Below are 5,439 nucleotides of genomic sequence, written 5' to 3'. Positions count from 1 at the left end.
CTTTATTTTTCTAATGGTGTATGAAAATGGAAATTACATACCTAGTATAGTGGGTTGCCTCCCACTCAGCGCGTGTTTAACGTCGCGATCCTGACGGGTATGATCTATTTTACCTCTAATAGAGCAACTGTCAATAGTTGCCTATCCACAGCACTTCCAACATATAACTTCAATCGTTGACCATTGACTGTAAAACTTCTGTCCGAATCCAAAGAACTGATTTCTACATCCCCATATGGTTTCATGTCTTTTACCACAAACGGTCCAGACCATCTAGACTTTAACTTCCCTGGAAACAGCTTCAACCTGGAATTGAACAGAAGTACTTGATCCCCCACCTTGAAATCCCTAGGCGTGATCTTCCTATCATGCCATAACTTTGTCTTTTCTTTATAAAGGCTTGCACTTTCATATGCAGAGAGACGGAACTCATCCAATTCATCCAGCTGTAATAATATTTTCTGTCCCGCTGCTTTGGAATCAAAATTCAGATACCTCACAGCCCACAAAGCCTTGTGCTCCAATCCAACTGGCAAATGGCATGCTTTTCCAAACAGCAACTGAAATGGAGACATCCCAATAAGCGTCTTGAATGCTGTTCGGTATGCCCATAGTGTGTCATCAAGTTTCTTGGACCATTGAGTCCTAGCATTCCCAACAGTCTTCTCCAATATTCTTTTCAATTCCCTGTTGGAAATTTCAACCTGACCACAAGTCTGTGGGTGATACGGAGTGCTTATCTTATGCCTCACTCCATATTTAGCCAGAGCATACTCCACCATCCTATTATCAAAATGAGTTCCCCCATCACTGATTATGGCTCTAGGGACTCCAAATCTTGAAAATATATTCTTTCTCAGAAAAGCAATCACCACCCTGGAATCATTGGTTGGTGTAGCTATGGCCTCAACCCATTTGGACACATAATCAACTGCCACCAATATGTACTTGTTAGAATAGGAAGATGGGAAAGGTCCCATAAAATCCATTCCCCAAACATCAAATATCTCTACCTCCTGTATATTGTTCAAGGGCATCTCATGTCTCTTGGAGATATTTCCAGTCCTTTGGCAGTTGTCACATGCCTCCACAAACTTTTTGGCATCTTTATAAAGAGTGGGCCAATAGAAACCGCTCATCAATACTTTTCCTGCAGTTCTCTCTCCTGCAAAATGCCCACCATATGCAGAACCATGACAATGCCACAACACATCCTTCTGTTCTTCCTCTGGAATACACCGTCTGATCACACTATCTGAACATCTATAGAAAAGATATGGCTCATCCCAAATGTATCTCTTAACATCATGCAGAAATTTCTTCCTCTGTTGCCATGTGAAATCCTTAGGCATCAATCCAGTAGCTTTATAGTTGGCGAAATCAGCAAACCATGGTGGGGTACTGATAGATAAGACTTTATCCCTAACCATCTCTGTGACAGCACATATTGCCAAAACATGTTCATCAGGAAACTCTTCTCTGATCACTACATCCGGTCCTTCTTGAAGCTCTTTTTCTGTAATCCTGGATAAATGATCATCCACCAAGTTTTCAACTCCCTTTTTGTCCTTGATCTCTACCTCAAACTCCTGCAACAGTAACATCCAGCGGAGCAACCTGGGTTTAGCATCCTGCTTGCTTAACAAATACTTTAAAGCTGCATGGTCAGTGTAAACAACAACTTTTGACCCTAGCAGATATGGCCTGGATTTGTCAAATGCATACATAATAGCCAGTAATTCCTTTTCTGTAGTAGCATAATTCTTTTGTGCATCATTTAAGATCTTACTGGCATAGTAAATGACATGCAACAATTTATTCACTCTTTGGCCCAATACCACTCCTACAGCGTAATCACTAGCATCACACATTAATTCAAATGGTAATGAAAAATCAGGTGCCATCATGATAGATGCAGTGGTCAACTTTTCTTTTAAAACATGGAATGCATGCAGACATTCATCATCAAACAGGAACTCTTGGTCCTTGACCAATAACTTGCATAAGGGCTTGGCAATTTTTGAAAAATCTTTTATGAACCGCCTATAAAATCCTACATGACCAAGAAAACTCCTCACACCCTTAACATTAACAGGTGGAGGAAGTTTCTCTATCACAAAAATTTTTGCCCTATCCACTTCTATTCCTGTTCTAGACACCTTGTGTCCAAGAACTATACCTTCTGTCACCATAAAGTGACACTTCTCCCAGTTCAAACCAAATTACAGTCTCGACATCTTTTTAAGACAGAATCTAAGTTTTTTAGACATACATCAAAATCAGACTCAAATACAGAAAAATCATCCACAAATATTTCTATACATTCCTCTACCATATCAGATAAAATGGAAAGCATGCACCTTTGAAAAGTGGCAGGAGTATTGCATAGACCAAAAGGCATCCTCCGATATGCGAAAATTCCATATGGACATGTAAATGCGGTCTTCTCCTGGTCCTCTGGTGCCACAGCTATCTGATTGTACCCTGAATAACCATCCAAGAAACAATAGAAAGCATGTCCTGCCAACCTCTCTAGCATCTGATCCAAGAAAGGAAATGGAAATGATCTTTCCTGGTTGCCTTGTTCAACCTCCAATAGTCAATACACATTCTCCAACCAGTGATTGTCCTTGTGGGAATCGACTCATTATTCTCATTTTTCACCACAGTCATCCCCCCTTTCTTGGGCACTGTCTGCACAGGACTCACCCAAGCACTGTCTGAAATAGGGTAAATCATCCCAGCATCAAGCAACTTCACAACCTCCTTCCTCACTACCTCCTTCATAGTGGGGTTGAGTCTCCTCTGTGGTTGCCTTACTGGTTTGACCTATTCTTCCATCAATATTTTATGGGTGCAGAAGGAAGGATTGATACCCTTGAGATCAGAAAATTGCCAACCAATTGCCAACTTATTCTTCTTAAGTACTTCAATCAACTTTCCTTCTTCCTCATCAGACAACATTGCATTAATGATTGCTGGATATGTTTGATCATCCCCAAGGAACACATACTTCAAATGTGAAGGTAATTCTTTAAGTTCTACCTTAGGTGCTCCTTTTGGAATGTCATCAATCTTCTTCTCAAGCTCTTCCACTTCTGGCTCTTCTTGGTAATCTTCTGTACCTGTCTCTTCTTCTGATCTTTCTTCCTCAACTGGGAATTCTTCTTCTTTATTCACTTCTTCCACTACCTCTTGTATCACATCCAATCTAAAACAATCCCCCACATCAACAGGGTGCTTGATAGTTTCAAATACATCAATTGTGACTGTTTCCTCATCCACCCTTAGCAACAACTTTCCTTGTTCAACATCTATCAAAGATCTTGCAGTTGCTAAAAAGGGTCTTCCTAACAATAGAGGACTTTCTGTATCCTCTTCATCCATGTCAAGAATCACAAAATCCACTGGAAAAATAAACTTGTCTACTTGACCAAGACATATTCAACCACACCTTCAGGCCTCTTGATAGATCTATCTGCAAGATGCAGAATAAGATTGGTCTCCTTCAAAGTGTTGATTCCCAAAGCTCTACATACTGTCAACGACATCAAGTTTATACTGGCTCCCAAATCGTACAATGCCTTTCCCACCTCCACATCTCCTATAGCAATTGAGATACTGAAGCTTCCAGGATCTTTCATTTTTGTTGGAAGCTTCTTCTGGATTAGGGCACTACACTCTACTGTTAGGGCCACTGTCTCACCATCAGTTAATTTCCTCTTCTTAGTAAGAAGATCCTTTATGAACTTTGCATAGTGAGGCATATTTTCCAGTGCTTCAGAAAATGGTATGTTAATTTGTAAATTTTTGAAGATATCCAGAAATCTTGCCTAGTGCTGATTCTGAATCTCTTGCTTCAACCTTTGAGGGTAGGGAACTCTAGCATAGGGAGATAAAATAACTGGCTGTTCTTTCTTGTCAGCCATCTTCTTCTTTTCCCACTTCATCATCTTTTGTGGGGAAGCATTTTTACCAACTTCTACCTCTCCTTCATTCTTATTGTCTTTCCCTTCCTCTTCTTTCTCAATTCCAACTATAACATCTCTAACAACTACTTCCTTCTCACTTTTCTCATTTCTCATCTTCTCTACTTCATCATCAGAGACTACATCTTCAACCACAACCTCTTCTTCATTCTTTTTATTTTCCACATTCTTTTTCACTGGTTGAAGTACCAACCCACTTCTTGTCATAATTTCTTTACAGTGCTCCTTAGGATTCACTAATGTATCACCTGGAAATTTCCCTTGTGGTCTCTCTGATATCTGTCTTGATAATTGACCAATCTGGGTCTCCAAATTTCTAATTGATGCTTCCTGATTTCTGAAAGAAGTTCTGGTCTCCTGCATTAATGCAGCTGTCTCTTCCCTGAATGAATTAGACCCCTGGATATAATCCTGAGTTGTCTTAGATAACTGAGCAAACGATTTCTCCCATGCAGCAGGATCACTTGACTGCTCCTTCATATGTGGTGGTGGAGGATGTAATGGTGGGTTCAATTGATGGTTGGAACTATAGTTGAATCCTGGGTGTTGATTCTTGTTCTTCCATGGTGGCACATAAACATTCCTTCCCTGATTGTTGTAGTTCCTTTGATTATTCTGATCATACCACACTCCATTCACCTCTGCTTGTTCTGGTGATCCCCCATAATCACACTCCTCTGTCACATGGCCTTTGCCACAGATAGCACATACACTCTTGGTTTCCACAGAAGCTACCTTTTGTGAAGAGAGTTGCTTAATAAGGGTATCCAACTGCTGCTATTGTTGTCTCTGTGTCTGCATCAGCTGATCATTCCTTGCCAACAGAGCATCATACTCATCCAACCTGATGATTCCTGTCCTTCTGTCAGCCACTGGGGCATTATCAAATTCCTGAGATGCCAATGACTCAAAGATATCCAAGGCTTCTTGAGGAGTCTTGGTAGTCAATGATCCACCAGCAGTGGCATGCACCAAGGTTCTAGTGTTAGTGGTCATTCCTTGCAGGAAGATTGCTGCTTGTTGCCATGCCTCAATTCCATGCTGTGGACATTTTTTCAACAAAGTCTTGAATCTCTCCCCAAGCCTCATAAATGGATTCTGACTCTTTCTGCTTAAAGCTTGTAATCTCATCCTTCAACTTGGCCCTCTTGGATGCTGAGAAAAACCTCTGCAAGAACTTGGTTTGCAGATCATCCGAAGTTGTTATACTTCCTTGTGGCAATGATTGCAGCTATCTCCTTGCATCATCCGTCAGTGAATGAGTGAATAGTCTCAACAGAATTGCATCTCTTGTGACACCATTTATCTTCACAGTATCACTCAACAACAGAAAGTTCTCTATGTGCAAGTAAGGGTCCTCTGCACTGGTTCCAGCAAACTGATCCTTCTGCACCAAATGTATCAAAGCAGGCTTCAATTCAAAGTTGTTGGGCTCCACTGTTGGGCGCAC

General features: G+C 40.9%; 1 non-coding gene across 1 annotated transcript; it reads left to right on the top strand.

Moving 5' to 3' along the window:
* Positions 1–5,022: 5,022 nt before the first annotated feature.
* LOC133303787 (small nucleolar RNA R71) lies at positions 5,023–5,130 on the top strand. The gene has a single exon (XR_009750511.1). It is a non-coding gene; the product is annotated as a small nucleolar RNA R71 (small nucleolar RNA).
* Positions 5,131–5,439: the final 309 nt, after the last annotated feature.

The sequence above is a fragment of the Gastrolobium bilobum genome, unplaced genomic scaffold (genome assembly GCF_033153095.1).
Source record: "Gastrolobium bilobum isolate Gb01-03AN ecotype WA unplaced genomic scaffold, APGP_CSIRO_Gbil_v1 utg422934, whole genome shotgun sequence".
NCBI lineage: Eukaryota > Viridiplantae > Streptophyta > Magnoliopsida > Fabales > Fabaceae > Gastrolobium > Gastrolobium bilobum.
This window is presented reverse-complemented; position numbering and strand designations above follow the sequence as displayed.